At 38.2% G+C, this 7,427-nt stretch overlaps 1 protein-coding gene across 1 annotated transcript in view; it reads right to left on the bottom strand.

Moving 5' to 3' along the window:
• The window catches only part of JMJD1C (jumonji domain containing 1C), a 325,504-nt gene that overhangs the window by 178,284 nt on the left and 139,793 nt on the right, over window positions 1-7,427 (bottom strand). The gene's annotated exons all lie outside the window — the stretch shown is intronic.

The raw sequence follows: 7,427 nt of genomic DNA, 5'->3' as shown, positions 1-7,427 counted from the left end.
CAGATAACAAGGATGCAAAAATTAGCCGGGCATGGTGTTGCGTGCCTGTAATCCCAGCAACTCGGGAGGCTGAGGCAGGAGAATCACCTGAACCCGGGAGGCAGAGGTTGCAGTGAGCCGAGATCGTGCCACTGTACTCCACCCTGGGTGATAGAGCAAGACTGTCTCAAAAAAGGAAAAGGGGGAAAGAAACAGCACTGGTATTTTCTGAAGCACAAGTTAAAAAACAATGTTATCCATTCAAAAACCAGAAGTAATATTGATAAGAGCACAATAAGGTCAGGTACATAAAACTAAAAAAATTCAAGGCATACTTAGATGTGATATAAAATGAGATGGCTAGTACAAAGGCCTGCAGGGGTCACCTTGTGCATTCTCTCAATCTTCAAATGTCTTTGTGTTAGAGTTCTCCACAAAAACAGGACCAATACAGTGTGAGCATATTTGTGTGTGTTTCTGTGTGTGTAGGCATATGCGTGTGTGTGTGTGTATGCATATATATAGGCTCATTATCTCATATGATTATGAAGGCCAAAATCCCATGATCTGTAGCCCGCAAGCTGGAGAAACAGGAAAGCCAGCAGTGTGTCTTGGTACAAGGCTGAAGAATGAAGAACCAGGAGCACCCACATCTGAAGGCAGGAGAAGAAGGATGTTCCAGCTCAGGAAGAGCCAATTCATCCTTTGTCTGCCTTTTTTTTTTTTTTTCCCTATGTGGGCCCCCAAAGGATGGACAATATCTGTCCACATGGATAAGGGTGGTCTTCTCTACTCAGTCTACTAACTCAAATGCTAATCTCTTCAGGAAACACCCTCACAGACACAGTCAGAAATAATATCTTACCAGTATCTGGGTATCCCGTGGCCCAGTCAAGCTTACAACATAAAATGAACCATCACAGTCCTCAAACAACACTATCTTGTATATACTTAAAACAGAGAAACCAAGGTAAAGGAAGTAAACAGCTAAACCAAAAATCAAACTCGTGTCTATCTAAATCAAGAGCTCAAACACAAATGCCAACTAAGATTCTGTGGAGGAGATAATAGTACAAAATTGGGCCCCTGCTCCAAGAAAGTTCCTGCGGACGTAGATCAGATTTATAGACATCAAACAATACAAACCCTGTATTATTCTATATTGACTACAACTTATAAACAAAGAAGCCTAGAGGAAAGAAAGATTCAGAATTAAACAGATTCCTTCATTCAATGAATGCTTCCTAAGAATCTGATATGTGACAAGCACTGGTAAAAACAAAGTCAAAGCAGCGTGTTAACAAACTTCCTACCTACAGAGCTCACAATCCTGTGTGAGTGTAGAAATGGCAATAAACAAGTAAACAGGTATGTCAGATGATGATAAGTGATTTAGAGAAAAATAAGCATTTTCTGGAAGAAAAGAGGTTCCAGGGTGGTGGTTTATATAGGGTAGTCACTGCATGTAAGTCTAATCAGAAAACGTTTAATAGAAAAGATAGAACTTGAACTAGGCGCTTTGAGCTAGACTTTGAGTTAAACTGTAAATTGCTGGAGTGATGAAATCCTTGGCTTGCTTCATACAAACCAAACATAGATTTTTACTGTCAGCTGGCTATCTACACCTAAAGCTATCATAGGTGGCCTTTTTTCTCATAAAATGCCAAATATACATATAATCTAATTCTTAATATTACAAACTCAGACACCTGATTTAGTAAGCATACTGAGACTAGATGTCCTCTTAGGGACAAACTTAGTAATCAAGCTCATAGATACTGATATATAAACCAGAATGCAAATTTATTACTTTAAAATAATTATTAGCTGTTAATTAGTGTAGAAAGCATGGGGATTAACAAATAATACAAAGTTTTTGTAGGAAAGCTAAATCAAAATATTACTTGATAAACACAAATGATGTAAAATAGAGGAATAATAAACCCAAGAATAGTAGAACAGGGTTTCTTCTACCTCAGTGTTTTTGTTTTTTGTTTTGTTTTGCTTTGAGACAGAGTTTGGCTCTGTCACCCAGGATGGAGTGCTGTGGGGAAACCACAGCTCACTGCAGCCTCAACCTCCATGCTCAAGTAACTCACCCACTTCAGCTTCTGGAGCAGCTGAGATCACAGGCACACACCACCCACCCAGCTAATTTCTCCGACAGTGTTTAAATGAGCAATGTCAACTTCTGGCTCTTTGGACCTCTCTTTTCCATATCTAGAACCTAAAAAGAACTTCTTTTTTCTTTCCTTCTAAATTCAAAAAAGGAGTAAATACAACTGATTAGATATATAACTACTAAATTCAATTATATTTTAGTGCCATCTCTCAAGTTCCTTTAGTATGTACTTGACATTCAGTTAACTTATAACTGATAACAGTTAATTTACCTAAAAATATTTCATTTATTCTGGACACAGTTAAACATAATTCTTGCTAGAATAAACTGTAAGTTTAAATCTCAGTGAACTATTTTATTTCCAACTTTTTAGGGATCATATAGTTGTTTCCATATCCTCCAGTGTCTTAATGTATATATTCTATGTAGATCAACATACTTATATTTATTCCATCTACATATTAACTGCTAAATCCATCACAGCACAGTTGTTTTTTGAATTATAAAAAAATTATTTTAAACAGCAGCAATATAATGAAGACAAAGATGCATATGTGAGCATAATATATTTTAGTACAACCAAGAACATATTTCATGTAATGAAGTATACATATAGGGGAACAATGAGCAACATGAATAGGTGACAAGTAAGAAATTATATTTGTAATAGACAGGGAAGCGTAACAATTTCTGAGAAGTGTAATAACACAGTGAAAGCCATGTTTAAAGATGATAAAATGGTTGGGCGCTGTGGCTTACACCTGTAATCCCAGCACTTTGGGAGGCCAAGACAGGCAGATCATTTGAGGTCAGGAGTTTAAGACCAGCCTGACTAACATGGTGAAACTCTGTCTCTACTAAAAATACACTGTATTCCAACTGGGGGACAGAGCACAATTCCATCTCAAAAATAAATAAATAAATAAATAAAGATAATAAAATATGAGAGCAATTTATTACAACGGCTAGAAATCAGTAACGTTGTGAGATACTGCCTATAAAGCCTAACATGGAATACTGAAGGTCCACATCAAACTGGTGGAGGCTGAGAGGAAGACAGACATTGGACACTGACACATTCCTTAAAATACCAGGAGCTGGGCCAGGCGCAGTGGCTCACACCTGTAATCCCAGAACTTCAGGAGGCCGAGGCAGGTGGATCACCTGAGGTCAGAAGTTCAAGACCAGTCTGACCAACATGGAGAAACCCCGTCTCTACTAAAAATACAAAATCAGCTGAGCGTGGTGGTGGATGCCTATAATCCCAGCTAATCGGGATGCTGAGGCAGGAGAATCGCTTGAACCCAGGAAGCAGAGGCTGCAGTGAGCCGAGATCATGCCATTGCACTCCAGCCTGGGCAACAAGAGTGAAACTCCATCTCAAAACAAAAACAAAAACAAAAAACAAAAAAACAAAACCAGGGGCTGGACATGGTAGCTCACGCCTGTAATCCCAGCACTTTGGGAGACCGAAGCAGGAAAACTGCTTGAGTCCAGGAGTTCACGATTAGCCTAGGCAACACAGTGAGAACCCATCTCTACAAAAAATACAAAAATTAGCCTGGTGTGGTAGCACACACCTGTAGTCCCAGTGACCGAGGAGGCTGAGGCAGAAGAATTGCTTGAGCCCAAAAGGCTGATGCTACAGCGAGCTGTGAAAGCACCACTGCACTCCAGCATGAGCCACAGACTGAGACCCTGCCTCAAAACAAAACAAAACAAAAAGCAGGAGAGCTTATAACCTGAAAAGGGACAAGTGTTATGAGAACATAATAATAATAATATCTGGGCCTAAAAGACACGTTTCTATGTAAACATGCTTCACCTTCATTCCAATACTTTGCTTCATTAATGTAAATAAGCCTACACAACTGTGGTTTTATCTGCTGAAATTCAATTTCTAAAAGGATGAAACAAATAGAGAAAGTTACTTCATTGCCATTATATATTTATATCCCCTACCCCCAAGTAAGAGCCTTTTAGTGCTGGCAGAAGAATAAATTTCCAGGGTTCAAGCAATTCTCCTGCCTCAGCCTCCAAAGTAGCTGGGATTCCAGGCATGTGCCACCACGCCCAGCTAATTTTTGTATTTTTAGTAGAGATGGGTTTTCGCCATGTTGGCCAGGCTGGCCTCAAACTCCCGACCTCAGGTGATCCGCCCGGCTTTGCCTCCCAAAGTGTTGGGATTACAGGCGTGAGCCACCGCGCCCAGGCTTACTACTTTTCTAAAAAATTTCGTCCAGGCATGGTGGGTCACACCTGTAATCCCAGTACTTTGGGAGGCCAAGGCAAGCGGATCACCTGAGGTCAGGAGTTCAAGACCAGCCTGACCAACGTGGAAAAACTTTGTCTCTACTAAAAAAATACAAAATTAGCTGGGCGTGCTGGCGCATGCCTGGAATCCCAGCTACTTTGGAGGCTGAGGCAGGAGAATCGCTTGAACCCTGGAGTTGGAGGTTGCAGTAAGCCGCGATTGTGCCATTGTACTTCAGCCTGAGCGACTAAAGCAAAACTCCATCTCAAAAAAAAAGAATAGAAAATAAATATATAAAAATGCTATCCAATTTACCTTATCAAACACATAAAGAATTTTAGAGGATTAGGGCAAAAAGCCACCAATATGTTGATAACCTTTGATTTTGCATATACTTAAAAAAAAGCTCCTACTGCAAATTAATTACAAATTGAAATACATTTTATAAATGAGGTGAGTAACACTATATTTGTAGACATGTGATGTTTTGTCTATATTTCTAGTTTTATTGGTGAGCACTTTATGTCATGGCTGTTTCATATCAGAAGTAATTTTCCATTCGAACAACTGAAATTTGCAACATACACATACATAAATGCGTAAATATGGGAAGAACTCTCATCTGACACTAAATGTTTTCCCTTTTAGACTGTGTATTTTGAGGGTGTAGAGACATCTGTTTACATCTTTGTATTCCAACTTAAATACTTGGCACATACTATAATCTAATAAATAGCTAATAAGTAGAATTATACAAAAATGTCTAACTCAGTTTAATATGTACTTTAATTTTGCTAAAAAGAGGGCTGTTTTAATTTATCTGGGACATTTATTCTAATTACTTTTATTAGTAAGTAAATGTACATTATATTTTAATTGCATTTCACAAGATCTAGGATTACACTATCATTTCCACAGTGGCAGTGGAACTTGTGAAAACACAGTGTTCATGCACTGGAAATTATCTTCACTATTAGCAGTAAAAAATTGGCCAGGTGCCCTGGTTCATGCCTATAATCCCAGCACTTTGAGAGGCTGAGGTGGGAGAACTGCTTGAGCCCAGGAATTCAAGACCAACGTGGGCAACATGGTAAAACTCCGTTTCTACAAAAAACACGAAAATTAGCCAGGCTTGGTGGCATGTGTCTGTAATCCCAGCTACTCAGGAGACTGAAGTAGGAGAACTGCTTGAGCCTGGGAGGTTGAAACTTTAGTAAGCCATGACTGAGTCACTGAACTCCAGCCTAGGCAACAGGGAGACCCTGTTTCCAAAAAAAAAAAAAAACCAAAAACCAGAAAACGAATTCAAGACTATTACTCATCTTCTCAAAAACTCCTAAAAGGTATTTTGCAGACTGTGAGTAAATTCTGTTACTCATTTTTGTGATAGGATAAGCTAGCAACAGGGCCTGAACAATTATTCAGAAACTTGGGCGAATAAGCAAAACTCTCTATCAACTGAGAAAAAAAAAAAATGATATGAACTGAAAAAGTCAACTGTGGGTCCACCACAAAAACACTAAAAAAAAAAAAAAAAAAATGTCAGCAACAATACACTAACTTGACAAATACGTAAAAACAAATCCACATATGTATATACAAATGGTCTCTGACTTAGAATGGTTCAACTCAGAATTTTTTGACTTTACGACATTGCGAAAGCAATACACATTCGGTAGAAATCATAGTTTAAATTTTTATGTTTTCCCAAGCTAGTGATACACAGTTGATACTCTCTTTCAATGTGGATTAGCAGGAGTAAGCCACAGCTCCCAGTCAGCCACACTATTACGAAGGGTAAACAACAGAAATTCTACAGTTTATTGTGTTGCCTGATGATTTTGCCCAACTATAGGGTAATATAAGTGTTCTGAGCATGCTTTTTTGTTTGTTTTTTGTTTTGTTTTGTTTTTTGAGACAGAGTCTCGCTCTGTCGTCCAGGCTGGAGTGCAGTGGCACGATCTAGGCTCACTGCAACCTCCGCCTCTTGAGTTCAAACAATTCTTGTGTCTCAGCCTCCCGAGTAGCTAGGACTACAGGCGCGCACCACCAGGCCAAGCTAATTTTTTATATTTTTAGTAGAGACGGGGTTTCACCATGTTGGCCAGGCTGGTCTCAAAGTCCTGACCTCAGGTGATCCACCTGCCCCGACCTCCCAAAGTGCTGGGACTACAGGCATAAGCCACCATGCCTAGCCCTGAGCATGTTTAAAGGCAGGCTACGCTAAGTTATGATGTTCGGTAGGTTAAGTGTACTAAATGCATTTTCAATGTAGAATATTTTCACAACTTACAATGGTTTTTAGAATTTAACATAACTCAAAGAACATCTGTATATGCTTAGTAAGAGAACACATGAAAATAATTCTATTTATGTAGAAGAAGAAAATGGTATCTTTCTAGTTTACCATAGTGCTTTACCATTCATGTTCTACTTTGTTTTAAACATGAAAGTATTATATATTCATGATTTTAAATTTTATTAGAATCTAAAGGTTTATTATATATAAAGAGAAAATGGCAAAGAAGGGAGAGAATCAAAGATAGTGAGAGTATATCTACACTTTCTTCCTCTTAATGTTCACGTATTTAAAATATTGAAGTTCCTACTCTCCTTTCTATTATCATCTTTTCTTTCTCTCTTATTTCTATTGTTTAGTCTACCTGTATCTCATTTGTTCTACCAGATGCTAATGATCCACTTCCTTTTCACAGATAATATTCTAAAATCAAAAGTTAAAACCATTTCCTCTTTAACAGTCCTCCTCTTTGTATTTCTGAAATTTGGCTTTACCTTCAATGTTCCACTAAAATGCCCAGAATAACACAGCGCTTGCTCCAAAAGACTTATTGTTCTTATTTTTCCTTTCTAAAATAATTTTAGGATCTAATCATCTCACATCTCTGATACAAACTGTTCAAGGTAGGCATTCCTCTAAGGCTCTGTACAGTCTATTATTCTATGACCTGTATACTCCCTACCCACTTACTTGACTTCATTATCTTCATGTATCACTTTCATTTTGAATCCCAAATTCATAGTAATAATTTATCTGTTTTCTTTTTTTTTTTT

This window comes from Colobus angolensis, unplaced genomic scaffold (assembly GCF_000951035.1).
Source record: "Colobus angolensis palliatus isolate OR3802 unplaced genomic scaffold, Cang.pa_1.0 Scaffold226, whole genome shotgun sequence".
Taxonomy (NCBI): Eukaryota; Metazoa; Chordata; class Mammalia; order Primates; family Cercopithecidae; genus Colobus; species Colobus angolensis.
This window is presented reverse-complemented; position numbering and strand designations above follow the sequence as displayed.